The sequence below is a fragment of the Nyctereutes procyonoides genome, unplaced genomic scaffold, assembly GCF_905146905.1.
Source record: "Nyctereutes procyonoides isolate TBG_1078 unplaced genomic scaffold, NYPRO_anot_genome, whole genome shotgun sequence".
Taxonomy (NCBI): domain Eukaryota; kingdom Metazoa; phylum Chordata; class Mammalia; order Carnivora; family Canidae; genus Nyctereutes; species Nyctereutes procyonoides.
In genome coordinates, this window is record NW_026575142.1 from 30,652,020 (window position 1) to 30,670,738 (window position 18,719).

The 18,719-nt window shown below is 38.5% G+C and overlaps 1 protein-coding gene and 1 pseudogene across 4 annotated transcripts in view; one reads left to right on the forward strand and one right to left on the reverse strand.

Moving 5' to 3' along the window:
* The window catches only part of GALNT13 (polypeptide N-acetylgalactosaminyltransferase 13), a 539,320-nt gene that overhangs the window by 439,125 nt on the left and 81,476 nt on the right, over positions 1-18,719 (reverse strand). The window contains exon 1 of one of the 4 annotated variants that reach the window (XM_055308342.1): positions 14,254-14,358. The exons of the other annotated variants lie outside the window; for them this stretch is intronic. The gene's annotated coding sequence lies outside the window, so the exon portion shown is untranslated. Of the gene's footprint in view, positions 1-14,253; positions 14,359-18,719 lie in introns of those variants that run through there. 4 annotated transcript variants of the gene reach the window in all.
* On the forward strand, positions 13,989-16,496 carry LOC129498435 (60 kDa heat shock protein, mitochondrial-like; annotated as a pseudogene).

Consider the following 18,719-nt stretch of genomic DNA (forward strand, 5'->3'; position numbering starts at 1 on the left):
GGTTCAGAAGTTGGGGGGGGGCTGGTGGGGGAAGGGCTCATACCTATAACTCTGTCTGAGTGGGCAGGTTTAGTACAGGCACCGAAGTCACCAACCTACCCAAGTCACAATCCTGCTGTCATAGTCTAATCAGCCACCTTTGGCCATACCACTGTGGCCCACAAAACTAAACTGGGTCGTGTTTTTTGATTTCCAGGCCATCCACAGTCTGACAATAGTATGTCTTTCATCATAAAGGCCACCCAACAATAGAACAATAATGACAATATTAGATATATTTTCCACACTTCCTACCATTCAGAGTTTTTTGATGAATGTTGGAATGACATCCTCAAAAAAGACTGAAAAAAATACGTGACAAACCTTCTAATCACCTCCCAGTCCACCCACTTGAGCAAAGCAGTTGGCTCACTAAATTTGGCCTTTCTCCCCAAAAAATTCATCTTTTCTTGATCACCTACTAATGATCTGGATGAAAGGGGTAGGAAACTATGTAAAACTATTTTGAAAATACAAGATTCCACTCATCTTTTGCTGGACATGGCACATTTTTCTTTCCTGTAGCAAGAACCCCAAGCCAACCTGATTAGTATACTACTAGGTAACAGCCCAGGCAAAAGAGAGACTAGCATATTCAAACTTAATTCTGATACAGCCATCTCTTTTCAGATCAACAGGGTCCTAGAGAATGGGGATAATAAGCTCTTGATTGTATATACTGCTAACTGAATCCCCATACAATGGCTGGTGTGGGCCAAAAAGAAAGGTATTTGTAATCTTTGTAAAACTGTCTTTTTCCTACTTACTTTTAACTCTGCCATATGAAAGGTCTCAATCAGAGTAAAGATGATTGATAAAAACAGGTGAAGTTATATTTATTGAGCTAAGACACAACAAATTTCATGGCTTTGGAAGAAGATTAAAATCTTGACACCTGGGTAGAAAATAGATTGCATCCCAAAGGATAGAGGAAAGGGGTGGTGTCAGTTGATGTTCTCTCTGTCACCCAGATCCAACATCAGAGCCTGGCAAAATAATCACCTGGCCTGCCTGGGTAAAGCAGCTCCTGTGGTTGGCACTCTGACTGCTATTGTTACCTAAACTTGATTTTTGAAGAGAACTAATTTATAGTCTTTTGTAGGTCTGAATTTTAATATAAGCATGTGTTACTTTGAGAATAAAACTATGACCTTAATTATAAAAAGCAAAATATTCCTCTAATTTATCCTACAGTTGCAACTGAATGTCTATACAAGATGTCAACAATGTGTTAGGCACTAAAGATAAAAGATATAGAAAGATATAAGCCCTGTCTTCTGGCCTGGGATCCAGGAGGAGAAACAAAAGGGTACTAGAATAGAGGTAAGAAAGGATATACGTGAAACATTAGGAATATTCCAAAATGTGAAACTTTTTCTAATGTAGCTATTATATATAATTATTGATGTTGAGACAATGTGCAACAAAGTTATTGAGCATGGCAACATTGGAAGAGTGAAGTTTTATAGAGAATGTTTATAAGGCAAATGCCACTTGTCAAGACAGTTTGTTATACATTGATCTTTATAGTCATGATTATATATAAGAATATGCATTCTATGAAGATGCCATGAATGGCAAAGCCTAAAGTATATGTAACTAAGACTTAACAAGCAATAGATTATTTTTAGAATAATAAAATTAAGTCTTCATGAAGTAAGCTTGTAAAAACCTACTTATGACTCACAAAAAGATAATGAAATTAAGCAGTTTTAAAAACTGCATTCATCAACCTAAAATTTGCTCATCATTTATTTTTTTAGGTATTATTTAATGACAGCTCAGGATTCATCTTATAAAATAGCATATTAGTAGGTAAAGATTTTTCATTAATAGTTACCAAGAAGGGAAAACAGAAATCCAAAATGTTCAACTGGAGATAAAACCTAGAGATTTAAGACAACAGTAAAGCATTTAGACAGTTCCCAATAGATACCTGGCACTAAACTGGCCATCTTCTGTCATAAATCACATGATTAAAAAAGAAAATAACTGTTTCCACTGAGACATCAAACCATTAGAAAATCTTAGCTTCAACTTCCTAGCTTCCTACCCTTAGGCTTTTGAATTCTTCATAATAAAAGACGTAAGGCATGAATTACAAGTGTTCTTTATTTGAAATGTGGAAGGCAACATAGCTATTTCTTGTCTAGGCTTTCTTTCTAAAACAGAGGCATTTACTTGTAGAAGATAATGAAAAATAATATTAAGTTATCTTTAAAATTATATCAGAATCACTCTGCTCCAGCTGGCAATTAGTGGGAGACAAAAAGAAAGTGAAGTAAAGACCAAGAAAAGCTCAGAACTATAGGGCACAAAAGGTCCCCAGCAGCACAAAGTAAAGGATGTAGAAGGGATTTAGCCACAGAAAACCCTAGAAGTAAAATTAGTTAGAGCTCCTTCCAGAAATTTTATCATATAAATGCATAAATGTAAATAAAATTTTGTTTGCCTGCTTGAATATTTTAATATGCTGAATTTTGTTACCTTAATGATACCTGAAAGAAATGCACACACTTCACAAAAATAAATTTTAAAAGTATTAGCTTAATTAATTAATTAATTAAAAGTATTAAAATATTCAAAATCCTCCCTTAAAAAAAAGCCCACTTTAATAAAATTACCATAGACTTGTTTATTACTTTGATTTGCAGCTTGTTTATGTTTTTTATTTCCTGCAACTTTCCTGGTGAAGTTATTAATCATAAATTAAGTGCTTTAAAAGATAGACAATTAGAGGGAAGTAAATAAAGAATTAAAAATCAGAATATTGATTAACTAGTCCCCAATTAACAGTAAAGTAAAATTATTATATACTCAAAGACTAAAAAGTCATATTCTTATTATTAGCAAAGCAATCTTGTCTTATAAAATTGCTAACAACTGTAACTTGTTAATCAATATAAAGCAATCTAATATAATGGAGTATATAATCCAATAATAGAAAACATAGAAGCATTATAAATTAAGGATATTTTCCAAAAATATACGAGAAAGGGAACGATATACTACCTCTTTACAAGATTTAAAAGTTGAGCATTATATGTACAAGCAAATGAACCAGCCCAAACACAAAGCAACATTTTCCCTGCCATATGGGAAAATGAGTAATTAATTCATTTAAGGATTTTGCTAGTTAAAAACAATGTATTACAATTAAATAGTTTTTGACAAAATTATATTTTAGGATGAAATGGATTCTTTTTTTTTTTTACTTTGTGGGTGGAAATGTAAAATGATAAAAGTTTCTTTGGAAAAAAATGTGGTTTACTAAAAATAAATGTGATTTTTTACATATTTTCTTAAAAATAATCATATACTTTGAACCAGTAATTTCTCTGCTAGAAAACCCTCTGTAAAAACCCCATAGCAGAGTAGTAGAGTAACCTGAGCTTGCACTGTCCCTTGAACACAGCTTGATCAACATCAAATCATTTTGAACAACTAGGACATAGATCTGAGAATTAAGAAAACAATCTGCATAACTGGAGGGAGTGAATGTGACAGAAGCACATCCAGAGATGTGAGTTGGGGAATAGAAAAGCTAAGGTGCTAAGGAGGGGAGAGAGCCCCTTTTGGGGAGAGAAGTCAGGGAGAGAAGGGTCAGTGTGGTGCCTAGGGTTTGTACAAGATGATGTGTTGTGAGGATCTCCTGGATCACACTGGGAGAAAATGATCCCCTTCCTGGAATACATTTAGAAAAGGATATATTGCCTCTCCAGGGACAAAAGGCCTGCTGGGAGCCACTGAGCAGCCTTTCAACAGTAGGGGTGACAGATGCAAACAGAAAGCAACTAACCTGGTCACAGCTTTTTGCTGTGCTTCACCGTAGACCCCAGGCACCTACAAAGCAGTGCAACTACTTTTCTGGGACAGATCGGTGCCCAGTGCAGTGCTGCCAGGCTCTCACAGGAAGGGAACAGGTCCTTTAAAATTTGGAATTTTGATTCCCAGCCACTGGTTAGAGATAAAACACAGAAGAACTATGGCACTGGGCATGCCCCTGGCCTGGGCACAGACAGGTTGAGGGCAGGGATCCGACCAAAGCCTGGGACACAGGAGGGGAGATTATTCACTTTTCTGTGAGCAGCAGGAGCTGGGAGTTCTCCTCCCTGGGATGAGAGGGACGGATGATGCCATCTTCCACTCCACTCTCCCCGACCCCCAGTGCAGTCAGAATTCAGAAAGAAACAGCATTACCAGTAGAGGCTGGAATCCCCCACAACAAACCCTACTCCCCTGCACTCAGCACCTGAATCTTTACCAAGGCAGGTCTGATTGTGAGCCAATCTAGCTGGCTTTTACCTCAGAAGACCATCACAAGCCCCCTGACATGTACCAGGTCTGCTGATGATAGAGTGCCCTAGAGTGTCAGCTTCAGGTCTGGCTGCAAGCTTTTCTTTTCTTTTTATATTTTATTTTATATTTTATTTTTTGTTAGTTTTTTTTTTTCTTTTGATTCAGGCTTATGAGTTTTTGTTCCTTTGTTAGTTGGTTTCCTCTTCTCATTTTTTGGATCAGACTTTTTTTTCTTTTTCCTTTCTTTTTCTTTGGAATCAGACTTACATTTGTTTATATTTGTCTACTTATTTTCTTTTTTCTTCCTTTTCCTTTTTTTCTTGAATCAGGCTTTTTTTTTTTTTTTTTTTTTTTTTGAATCAGGCTTGTCTTAACAAACAAATCAAGGCACACTTAGTTAGAGATCCAAACACTCTCCACTGCAAGCAAGGAGGAACTCCACTGAGGTCTAACCTGTGAGAAAGAACAGCTAAGACATTAGCAGAAATGCACAAAGCATACACCAGAAACACTTCCTGAAGTATCAGGCTCTGGACAGTGTAGACCCTTCTTGATATAGTATTACTCTCAGGAGTAGGAAACATAACAAGTTTTCATAACATGCAAGAGACAGAAACCTAGATAAAATGACAAAATGGAGGAATTCTCCCCAAAAGAAAGAACAAGAAAAAAATCACAGCCAGAAATTTGCTCAAAACAGATATAAACAATACATCTGAGCAAGAATTTAGAACAACAGTCATAAGGATACTAGCTGAGCTTGAAAGAAATGTAGATGACACCAGAGAACCCCTGGCTGCAGAAATAAATGACCTAAAAACAGGCCGAAATAAAAAATGTTATAACTGAGAAGTAATGCCAACTGCATGTAAACATAACAAGGATGAAAAAAAATAGGTGACAGAGAAGATAAAATTATGTAAAATAATGACACTGAAAAGAAGAGGGAAAGAGAACTGTTAAATCATGAATACAGACTTAGGGAAATCAGTGATTTAACAAAGGATAATAATATCTGTATCATAAGAGTCCCAGAAGAAGAGTGGGAAAAGGGAGAAGATTTATTTGAACAAATTACAGGTGAGAATTTCCCTAAATGGCATAGGAAATAGGCATTCAAGTCTAAGAGGCACAAAGAACTCCCTCTCAAAATCAACAAAAACAGGTATCACCAAGACATATCATGGTGAAACTTGCAAAATACAAAGAAGAGATCATTCTGAAAGCTAAGCACAAAAATTCCTTAACCTACAAGGGTAGACATATAAGGTTAGCAGCAGACCTGTCCACAGAAACTTGGCAGGCCAGAAGCATGATACATTGACCTTGCTAAACGGGAAAAATATGCAGCTAAGAATACTATATCCAGCAAAGCTGTCATTCAGAGTAAAAGGAGACATAAAGAGTTTCCAAGACAGGCAAAAAATAAAAGAGTTCATGAACACTAAACCAGCTCAGCAGGAAGTATTAAAGTGGACCCTTAGAGTGGGAAAGAGAGACCAAAAGCAATAAATACTAGTGCTGAATAGAGACAATCTACGGGAACAGCCACTTTATAGGTAATATCCCAGCACTATAACCATATCTATCAATAGTTATTCTGAATGTAAATGGATTGGATGCTCGAATCAAAAGACATAGAGCATCAGACTGGATGAAAAAACTGTATCCACCAACATGATACTTATCAAGAGATTTATTTTTGACCCAAAGACACCTCTAGATTGAAAGAGAGGGCTGGAGAACCATCTATTATGCTGATGGACATCAAAAGAAAGCTGGAGTAAGCCATTCTTATACCAGTATGTAAGACTGCAATAAGAGATGAAGAAGGGCACTGTATCACAAGAAAGGAATCTATCCAACAAGAAGATCTAACAATTGTAAATATATATATGCTCTCAAATTGAGAGCAATCAAATGTAAAAATCAATTAATAACTTAAAGAAAGTCATTGATAATAATACCGTAATAGTAAAGAATTTAAACACGCCACTCACAGCAATGAACAGATCATCTAAGCAGAAGATCAACAAGGAAACAATGGCTTTGAATGACACACTGGACCAGATAGACTTAACAGATATATTCAGGGCATTTCATCCTAAAGTAGCAGAATACACATTCTTTTCAAGTGCAATTGGAACATTCTCTAGAATGGATCACATACTGGATCTCAAAACAGGCCTCAACAAGTACAAAAAGATTAAGATCATATCAGGCACATTTTCAGACCATGACATTATAAAACTTGAAGTCAACCACTAGAAAATATTTGGAAAGACCACAAATATACAGAAGTTAAAGAACATCTCACTAAAGAATGAATGGTTAATGAGGAAATTAAAGAAGAAATTTTTTAAAATACATGGAAGCAAATGAAAATGAAAACAAGACAGTCCAAAACCTTTGGGAAGCAGCAAAGGTGATCCTAAGAGGAAGGCATATAGCAATGCAGGCCTTTCTCAAGAAGCAAGTCTCAAATACACAACCTAACCTTACACCTAAAGGAGCTGGGAAATGAACAGCAAATACAGCCTAAAACCAGCAGAAGATGGGAAATACTAAAGATAGGAGAGGAAATCAATAATATAGAAATAAAAAAAGCAGTCAGATAAACAGAACTAAAGTAGTTTTTTTAAAGAATTAAAAAAAAAGATAATCCCCTATCCAGACTTATTGAAAGGAAAAGAGAAAGGACCCAAATAAATAAAATCATGAATGAAAGAGGAGAGAACACAACCAACACCACAGAAATACAAACAAATATAAAATATATTATGAGCATTTATATGCCAACAAATTGGGCAAATTGGAAGAAATGGATAAACTCCTAGAAACATATAAACTACCAAAACTGAAATAGAAAGAAATAGAAAATTTGAACAAACCCATAACCAGCAAGGAAATTGAGTCAGTAATCAAAAATCTCCCAACAAACAAGAGTCCAGGGCCAGATGGCTTCCCAGGGAACTTCTACCAAACATTTAAAGAATTAATTCCTATTCTTCTGAAGCTATCCCAAGAAATATAAATGTAAGAAAACTTCCAATTCACTCTGTGAGACCAGCATTACCTTGATTCCAACACCAGGCAATGACCCCACTAAAAAAGAGAATTATAGACCAGTATCCCTGATGAATAGAGATGCAAAAATTCTCAACAAGACACTAGCTAATTGAGTCCAACAGTACATTAAAAGGATTATTCACCATGACCAAGTGGGATTTGTTCCTGGGCTGCAGGGGTGGTTCAATATCCACAAATCAATCAACATGATACACCACATTAATAAAAGAAGGGATAAGAACCATATGATAATCTCAATAGATGCAGAAAAAACATTTGACAAAATATAGCAGCCTATTTTGATAAAAAAAAACCCTCAACAAAAAGGTAGGGATAGAAGGAACATACCTCAACATCATATAGGCCATATATGAAAGACAAACAGCTAATATCATCCTCACTGGGGAAAAACTGAGAGCTATTCCCCTAAGAGCAGGAACATGACAGTGATGTCCACTCTCACCACTGTTACTCAACATAGTACTGGAAGTCCTAGCCTCAGCAATCAGCCAACAAAAAGAAATAAAAGGCATCCTAGCTGACAAGGAAGAAATCAAACCTTCACTTCTCACAGATGACATGATACTCTATGTAGAAAATCCTAAAGACTCCACCAAAAAAATTGCTAGAACTGATACAGGAATTCAGCAAAGTTGCAAGATATAAAATCAAGGTAGAGAAATCTGTTACACTTTGATACACCAATAAAGAAGGAACAGAAAAAGAAATCAAGGATTTGACCTCATTTATAATTGCTCCAAAAACTATAAGATAGCTAGGAATAAATATAACCAAAGAAGTAAAAGATCTGAAAACTATAGAACATTTATGAAAGAAATTGAAAACGACACAAAGAAATGTAAAAATATTCCATGCTCATGGATTGGAATAGCAAATACTGCTAAAATGCTTAGGTACTACCCAAAGGAATCTACACAGTCAATAAATCCCTTTCAAAATAACACCAGCATTTTTCACAGAACTAGAACAAACAACCCTGAAATTTGTATGGAACCATAAAAGAACTCAAATAGCCAAAGGAGTGTTGAAGAAGAAAAGCAAAGTGGGAAGCATCACAATCTCAGACTTCAAGCTGTATCACAAAGCTGTAATCACAAGAGAGTATGGAATGGGCATAAAAACAGACACATAGATCAATGGAACAGAATAGAGAAACCAGAAATGGACCTACAACTATATGGTCACCTAATCTTCAACAAAGCAGGAAAGAATATCCAATGGAAAAAGGACAGCCTCTTCAACAAATGGTGTTGGGAAAACTGGACAGCCACATGCAGAATAATGAAACTAGACCATTTTCTCACACCATACACAAAAATAAATTCAAAATGCATGAAAGACCTAAATGTGAGACAGGAAACCATCAAAATCCTAGAGGAGAACACAGACAGCTACCTCTGTGACCTTGGCTGTAGCAACTTATCACTACACATATCACTGGAGGCAAGGGAAACCAAAGCAAAAATGAACAATTGGGGCTTCATCAAGATAAAAAGTTTCTGCACAGCACAAAAAACAATCAACAGAACTAAAAGGCAACAAACAAAATGGAAGAAGATGTTTGTAAATGACCTATCTAGTAAAGGGCTAGTATCCAGAATCTATAAGGAACTCATCAAAATCAACATCCCAAAAATAAATAATCCAGTTACGAAATGGACAGAAGACATGAGCACACATTTCCCCAGAGATCACTTATCATCAGGGAAACACAAATCAAAATCATGATGAGATATCATTTATACCACACAGAATGACTAAAATTAACTCAGGAAAGAACAGATATTGGCGAGGATGTGGAGAAGGGGAGCCCTCTTGCACTATTGGTGGGAATGTAAACTGGTGCAGCCACTCTGGAAAACAGCATGGAGGTTCCTCAACAAGTTAAACATGGAACCACCCTATGATCCAGCAATTGCACGACTAGGTATTTATCCAAATGATACAAAAAATGCTGATTCAAAGGGGCACATGCACCCCGATGTTCATAGCAGCACTACCAACAATAGCCAAGGAGATAAAGAAGTGGGTATATACATGTACGTATATAGAAGTGTGTACATACACAATGTGTGTGTGTGTGTGTGTAATGGAATATTACTCAGCCATCAAAAAGAATAAAATCTTGTCATTTGTAACACCATGGATGAAGCTAGAGAATGTTATGTTAAGCAAAATAAGTCAGAGAAAGATAAATAGCAAATAATTTGACTCATATGTGGAATTTAAGAAACAAAACAAAAAAAACAAAAAAAAAAACAAAAAAAAAAGAAACAAAACAGATGAACATAAGAGAAGAGAAGAAAAAATAAAATAAGATAAAAACAGAGAGGGAAGCAAACTGTAAGAGACTCAGCTATAGAGAACAAACTGAGGGTTGCTGGAAGAGAGGTGGGTAAGCAAAATAGGTGATGGGCATCAAGGAGGGCACTAGTTGGGATGAGCACTGGGTGTTTAGGTAAATAATAAATCACTAAATTCTACTCCTGAATCTAATACTATACTATATGTTAACTAACTTGAATTTAAATTTTAAAAAAAGTAAATAAATAAGTAAAAAATAAAAACCCCATATCGGAAAAAAGGCTTTTACACATGGAGATGGTACAATGGCATTATTTATTAAGAAGAGTTCAGGGACGCCCGGGTGGCTCAGTGGTTGAGCATCTGCCTTTGGCTCAGAGCGTGATCCCGGGGTCCTGGGATCGAGTCCCACATCAGGCTCCCTATGGGGAGCCGGGTTCTCCCTCTGCCTGTCTCTGCCTCTCTCTGTGTGTCTCTCATGAATAAATAAATAAAATCTTTAAAAAAAAAAGAGTTCAAAATAGATACATAGTCAATTAACAGCATATTATGCTATTAGAAACTTACTCAATTTTATAGTAACATGAGAAAAACTTATAGGATACCATAAAACTCAACAAGTTAACATACACACCTGTTTATATACTATAATCACAACTACTTTTATTTATTCTTATGAAAGTCCTGGAAAGAACAGGTAGGAATATGTGGATTTTTTTTGTTCTGTTTTGCAATTCCTCCTAGTATTTTTTCTAATTTTCAAATCACTCAGAAATAGCATATATTATCTGAATTAAGGGGAAATATATGTTTTATTTGAAAGCAAGTAAGAAAACTACCAGGTAGAAAACTACCAGGTAAGAAAACTACTCGGGTAGAGGTGGAGTGGGGCTGGGCTGTGCAGGGGTCGGTGCTCCTGAGGGAGGCTGTTTGATATTCTCTCTCTCTCCTCTCCCTCTCCCCACCCCCTCCACTCTCTCTCTCTCCTAAAATAATGAAAGTTTTAAAAATCAATTAAAAAATAAAATAGTCTGATTTAAGTATTGTTTTCAGATTTTTCTCTTTTGTTTCCAAAAGTCTCCTGTGTTACAGAATCTATGTGACTTTGGAAAGATAAAAGTTTGCACCCATGTCAAATTCTATTAACGCTCTACATTCTTTTCAGGAAATTGGCAAACTTTCCTAACCTGAAGTCCCATGCAAGATTCAGGAACTATCTTTTTCTGGTTGCACTTGTGGTTTGGGTTCCAAATAAATACCTTCCCCCAAACCATCAGGGCCAGTATTTAAAAGCAATCATTGAAATTAGGGAAGACTACTTCACTTCTACTCACTGTCACCATTGCAGCCTACATTTCATCAAATCCCACTAAGTTTTTACAGAAGAAACAACACGAAAGAATTTTAGGAAAGGAAATTTTAGTATATTCAAGGCATGCCTACTTGAACTCCAAAAGATTCCTTCCTTCCATATGATTTAGATTCAAACAGCACGCTAACTTGAAGTACCTACGAACTACAGTGATTGCTGCTACAGAAAAACATGGTCTTCGATCACTAGTCTACCGTAATCTGAAAAAATCATTATGGAGTTAATGACAAAAATGATTAGATTCGAAAATCAAATAACCATGAGCAAAAAAAAAAAAAAAAAAAAAAAAAAAAAAAAAAAAAAAAACCTCCCTGTTAAAAGAAGACTCCCTGTTATTTGTTTTATTCAGACAAAAGAAAAATTAAAGAGGAAGATATAGTGTTCAACAAATATAATCTATCCTGTAGTCTGTTTCCAAATGTCTAATCTAAAAATGCTATTTTAAATGGCCTTAATTCTCATTTTAATGCAATAATTAAATAATTTTATGCCTCTGGTCACCAAAAACTGCATGTGCATTTATCACTTTGTGCCAGTCATTGCCAATTAAATCAACTTCTGGAAACAATTTTTGTTTCAATATTATTTACCAGAAATGAGCTATGGGGAATATGGTGGGAGGCTGGGGAACAGTGGGGAGCAGGAGAGAAATGATGATCACCCTACTCAATCTTAACTCAACTGTCAGATTCTTTTCTAGAAATGAGATCTTATAGTTTACATTAGAACAGTTGAGGAAACAAGTTATTAATAGACAGTTTTTCTTATTACAGTTTTTGGGTCAAGGTTCAAATTCCAAAAGCAAATAATCCATGAATTTTCTGCCAAGATTTTATAGTTTTATACTTCAAATAGCAAAAGCATAAAACTTCAAGATCAATAACATCTGATTTGTCCAAGGAAAGGCTCCACTATGTGAGGCTGAATGGTTATGTTTTCTTTTGATTTTGAGAAGCATGGTAAATACATTCCAACCACTGACTGACATCCCAACAAATCAGTAAGTGTACTCCGTTCCAAAGTCTCTTATCTATTAATTTCAGTGGAACAAAACAGCACACAAACTGAGAAAGAAAACGCTATGACTCCTCTCCTGCAAAGAAACATAATCAGCATAAAAATTCTCAGATTTCCACATCCGTTCAGCTCCACCCCAGCAGAACAGCAATCAACATTTTATTTTTTTCTTTTTGCTTCACATTTCTGGCAGGTACCTACAAAGACAGCAACCAGGATCAATGAAACCTATTACTGATGCATTGAATATTTTTCTTTATGCCATTTTTAATTCCTAGTTATCCCCACTCATCCCATTTTATTAAATTATATCTTATTAAATTACATCTCTCTTTATATATATACATTATATCTTTATATATATATCATCACATTTTTACATTCCTTCTTCATTCATTCATTTGCTCTCTATAATCTCCTCTTTTTTCTTTCACTTATAAAAGTCACCTAGCCAAGATTTTTTTTTTCTCAATTTGCAATTGGCTCTGCCAGATATATTTGTTAGTTGTTTCTCCCATTCTTTCCCCAACTTTCCTATATTTTCTTTCTCTTCTGTGGAGACAACACCGTATCTCCCGGCCATCCCAATATTCTTCCGTTATCTCCACTTGCCATTTTACAGAAGCTCCTTTTCTCTTATCCCAAGCCTGAGTACACTTTTTGATTTTAAGAGAGAGTGTATACATGCAAACAGGGGGAGGGGCAGAGAGAGCGAGGGAGAGAGAAAAATCCTTAAGCAGATCCCCGCTGAGCACAGAAACCACCACGGGGCTTGGTCCCAGGACCCCGAGATCAAGACCTTAGCTGAAATCAAGAGTCGGACATCTAGCTGACTGAGCTCCCCAGCTGCCCCCTGAATGCATATTCTAAATTATTTCTTCATGATAAACCAAAGCAAAATAACTGTCGACATCTAGGAAAGACTGTGCTTATAGTCATGTGCCAGTATTGAAATATCGAAGAGGCTAAATAAGAGCAAAGCTATCTTTGTATCAAAGAGCCACAAATAACAAAATGTTGCATTTTGTTGTTGCTGTTGCTTTTTTTCTAAAAATTCACCACTTTAGTACAGTTAGGGGTGTTACATCGACTTTGATTCAAGTCCCACCACCACCACCACCCTTTCATTTGGAAATACTGGAGAGATGAATTTACCTAGGCTAACTCCAGCTGTTTGCAAGTGCCAATAAGAGCAATACCTACTTGTAAGGTCATGGTAAAGATTTTATATATATATACACACACACACACACACACATATATACATATATATGTATTTATATAATGAAATCATAGGAACTGGCACATAGTAACTAATCAGTACATGTGAGACATCGCTATTTTACTGTGATCAATATTATGATGAGCAAAATAATTTAATACGATTTGAAAAGAGAAAAGCACTTAAGATACATTTAAAATATAAGCTATCTATTTCACTTATTTGGCAAACTGAAGTGCCGAAGTGCCCTCAGCCCTATACCAAATGCTTGGGACAACTTACTTCACTGAGTTTATAATACAGCAATTCCAGATAAAAGCAAAGACCTAGTCAAGACTAAGATTTCTGAGGCCAACATCATTGTTAAGAATGCTGATTTTAGGGATCCCTGGGTGGCTCAGTGGTTTAGTGCCTGCCTTCAGCCCAGGGCGTGATCCTGGAGTCCCGGGATTGAGTCCCACATCGGGCTCCCTGCAGGGAGCCTGTTTCTCCCTCTGCCTGTGTGTCTGCCTCTTTCTCTCTGTGTCTCTCATGAATAAATAAATAAAAAATCTTTTAAAAAAAAAAAGAATGCTGATTTTACGCCCTCACTCACTCCTGATGGCCTGCCTTGCTGCCTGCACACCCTACAACTGCTCCACAGAAATGCTTTGATTACCAACAGTATTTTGCGAAATCAGGCCAGCCTCCACTGGCTCTGGCACCGGCTCCCCACCTCACTCGGGTCTAAGCCAAAGATGTAAAATTTGGTAATGGTGCCCAAACCTTAACGCTTCAAGGCGTAGACCATTTAGTCGAAGCTGTAGCCATACCGTGGGGCCAAAGGGAAGAACGGTGAATATTTAACAGAGTTGGGGAAGTCCTAAAGTAACAAAAGATGGTGTGACCATTGCAAAGTCCATTGACTTACAAGATAAAAATAAAACTATTGGTGCTCAACTTGTTCAAGATGTTGCCACGAGGGATGGCGCGCTGGCACGCTCTCTTGCCAAGGAAGGCTTTTGAGAAGATTAGCAAAGGTGCTAATCTTGTGGAAATCAGGAGAGGTGTAATGTTAGCTGTTGATGCTGGAATTGCTGAACTCAGGAAGCAGCCTAATTCCATGACAACCCCTGAAGAAATTGCTCAGGTTGCCATGATTCCTGTGAATGGAAACAAAGGAATTGGCAACATTATTTCTAATGCAATGAGAATGCTTGGGAGAAAGGACATCATCACAGTAAAGGATGAAAAAGCACTACACTGTGAATTAGAAATTATTCAAAGTATGAAGTCTGATCGAGGTTATATTTCTCCATTCTTTGTTAATGCATCAGAAGCTCAGAAATGTGGGTGTTTACGTGGCTGGTTAAGCACTGGACTTTGATTTCAGCTCAGGTCACGATTTCAAGGTCATGGGATGGAGCCTTGAGTCAGGCTCCGTGCTCAGCAGGGAGTCGGCTTCTCTCCATCCCTCTCTGCCCCTCTCCCTTGTGTGCACACGCATGTGCTCTCTCTAAAATGAAAGTAAGGGGTGCTTGGGGGCTCAGGGGGTGAAGCCCCTGTCTTTGGCTAAGGGTCCTGGATCAAGCGCCACGTCGGGCTCCCTGCTCGGGGAGAAGCCAGCTTCTCCCTCTCCCTCTGCTGCTCCCTCTGCTTCTGCTTGCACTCTCGCTCACTCTCACTCTCTCTGTGTCAAATATATGAATAAACTCTTTAAAAGACAAAACTTAAAAAGTGAGAAATATGAGTTTCAAGATACCTACGCTCTACCAAGTGAAAAGAAAATTCCTAGCGCCCAGTCGGTTGCACCTGCTCTTGGAATTGCCAACGCTCGTCACAAGCCCTGGGTCCTAATTGCTGAAGATGGGGATCGAGAAGCTCTGAGTACACTGGTTCTGAACAGGCTAAAAGTTGGTTTTCAGGGTGTAGCAGTCAAAGCTCCAGGTTTTTGTGACAATAGAAAGAACCAGCTTAATGACATGACTATTGCTACTGATGGTACAACGTTTGCAAAAAAGGGACTGACTCTAAATCTTAAAGATGTTTAGCCTCACAACTTAGGAAAGCTGGAGAGGTCATTATGACTAAGGATGATGCCACACTCTTTTTTTTTTTTTTAAGGATTTTATTTATTCATTCATGAGAGACACAGAGAGAGAGAGAAAGAGGCAGAGACACAGGCAGAGGGAGAAGCAGGCTCCCTGAGGGGAGCCCGACGCGGAACTCCATCCCGGGACCCAGGGTCACACCCTGGGCTGAAGGCAGGTGCTCAACTGCTGAGCCCTCCAGGGGCCCCAGTGCCACCCCTTAAAGGAAAAGATGACAAAGCTCAAACTGAAAAATATATTCAAAAAATCATTGAGCAGTTAAATATTATAACCAGTGAATATGAAAAAGAAAAGCTGAATGAATGTCTGGCAAACTCTCAAATGGAGTAGCTGTGCTGAAATTTGGTGAGACAAGTGATAATAAAATGAATGAAAAGGAAGACAGAGTTGCAGGTGCCCTCACTGTGACAGCAGCTGCTGTTGAAGAAGCCCGTGTTCTGGGAGGGCCTGGGCCCTGCTTCAGCTGCATTCCAACTTGGATTCAATAACTCCAGGTAACGAAGATCAAAAAACTGGTATAGAAATTATTACTAGAACACTCAAAATTCCTGCAGTGACCATTGCTAAGGATGCAGGGGTTGAAGGATCGTTGACAGTCGAGAAAATTATGCAAAGTTCCTCAGAAGTTGGTTACGACACTATGCTTGGAGATTCTGTGACTACGGTGGAAAAAGGAATCACTGATCCAACTAAGGTCATAAAAACTGCTTCACGGGCAGCCCGGGTGGCTCAGGGTTTAGCGCCGCCTTCGGCCCAGGGCCTGATCCTGGAGACCCGGGGTCGAGTCCTGCTTCGGGCTCCCCACGTGGAGCCTGCTTCTCCCTCTGCCTGTGTCTCTGCCCCTCTCTCTCTCAGTGTGTTTCTGTGTCTCTTATGAATAAATAAATAAAATATTAAAAAAAAAACAACCCTGCTTCACTGAATGCAGCTGAAGTGGTACCTTTGTTAACTACAACAGACGTGGTAATCACTGGAATTCCTAGAGGAGAGAACCCTGCGATGGGAGCAACGGGCAGAACAAGGAGGTGCTATGGGGGGTAGCATGTTCCATTTCCTAAAATAGTGCTTTACCATTTTTAATGAGCTGTGAGAGGAAGCTCAAGGGGGAGCTCCTCAACAATACCTTCAGAGAAGTCAGCTGAAGAAAATAAGTGACGAAAAGGCTGGCTAGAGCATCTGGGTGGCTTAGGTGGTTAAGCAGCCAACTCTTGATTTCAGCTCAGGTCATGGTCTCAGGGTTGTGAGGTCGAGCCCCAAGAGGAGACAGGCTCCATGCCCAGCGGAGAGTCTGCTTGACGTTTCTTTCCTTCCCTCCACCTCTCCTTCTACCCCTTGGCCCACAGATGAATAAATAAATCTTTCTAAAAAGGCTGATATTTAAGAAAACCACTATGACCATCAGTTACTGATTTCATTTGACAACATGTGACCTTTACTGCTGTCACTGTCCATGGCTACAGATCATTTATTTTGTATTTTTGAATAAAAAGACATTTGTATATTCCTGATAATTGAGCACAAGAGCCATGTACCAATATACTGCTTTCAACTTAAATCACTTAAGGCATTTTAACCATCATTCTGTTAAAAAATCAGGATTTTAGTGCTTTCCGTCAGATCAAGAGTTACGAAGCAGTCCTGCTGTGGAGAGTAAGAATAACTGTCCACAAAGTAGAGAAATATCCAATTATGTCACAGCCTATGTGTAATAACAATTTTTTTTAAAGTTTCAAAGAGGACTGATTCTATTATTTTTATCTTGCTCTTTATGCACTTTGTCATGTTAAAAAAATTTTTATTTTAGTTTATTAAAGAAAAACAGAAGTTTTAAAAAATATATTGGTAGCCTCTGATGATTCTGAGGCTCCTGTGGGACATACAGGTGGAGCTGCCAGATGGTAGGGGAGTACAGACCTGAATTTCAGGAGCAGTGAGGCCAGAGGAGTCCGCAAACCAATGTTAGCTACAATTACGGCAACTGATAAAATTTGTTCAGTGAGAGTGTGTGCGAAAAATAAGAGGGTGCCACAAAGAAAGTCACAGAGTGCCAATTTAAAAGAAAGGTAAGCCCACCAATGAGAGTGTGCACGGCTGCCAAGGGAAGGAAAAACAGGAGTGCAGTGTTAGAGATTCCAACAGAGAGAATAAGGTAAAAGAGAGGACATGCTCAACGGTACAAAGTCATGCAAAGAGATCAAAGGTACATCTTCTGCGTATGGCTCCAGGACTCACTTTTGTGACCTTAGAAAGAACAGTTTCAGACAAATAGACAAAGCGTGCCAGCGTGTTGAGGTGTGAATGGAGGATGCAGATTCGGAACATCTAGTTGCGAGCAGAGAGAAGTTCTACAGAAACTGAGTGTAGACTTGGAATAAAGGGAGGATTCCTGCACTGGTTTGTTTTCAAGGGGAAAGAGCCTCTGTTTTGTTTTGTTTTGTTTTGTTTTAAGATTTTATCTATTTATTCATGAGAGACACAGAGAGAGAGAGAGAGAGGTAGAAACCCAGGCAGAGGGAGAAGCAGGCTCCAGGCAGGGAGCCCGACGCGGGCGGGACTCGATCCCGGGACCCCGGCCAGGATCATGCCCTGGGCCGAAGGCCGGCGCTAAACCGCTGAGCCACTAGGCGTCCCAAGGGTAAAGATCCTTTGACATGTATAATGCCAATGGGGAGAAATGAGGAGAGTGGGAGAAGGCTGAGGATACAGAGGAGAAAAAAAATACTCCTTGAGTCACGGCTTTTAGACCAGAGACAGGTGCAAGACCCAGGACGCGCAGGAAGGCCTTGGCTTGGGCGGGACAGCAGCGTCGAGGGGGAAGAATGAAGGGATTCAGGGGTAGTGATAAGTCAGCAGGCGCTTCCTATCTCAAGCAGCTATTTTCTGTACATGCCCACAGTTAGGAAGGAGGACAGGAGAGCACCGGGGGGTGGAGCACAGTACAGCAGAAGAGGCTTTATAGAAAACTGTGGAGAGTGGAAGATGCCTTTCTAGGAAAACACATAAAAGTCGCATCTCAGGGTGGGGGGCTCTGCCGAGGTGGAGGTCGAGGTCAACCCGGAGGCTCATCTCCTCTAATGCCCGACCTCCCGGAGGGGCTTACACGCGCCTCCCCCTCTTCCTTGTTTCCTTTACCTTCCCCGAAGAGGGACAACTACAGGTGGTGAGCATTTTATGCTGTACTTTCCTTTTTTTTTTTTTTTTAAAGAAAGCATATCAATGTAAAACTCAGATTATTTTAAACGTGACCGAATCAAATATAAAATCTCACAGAACTTTCAGCTAACGT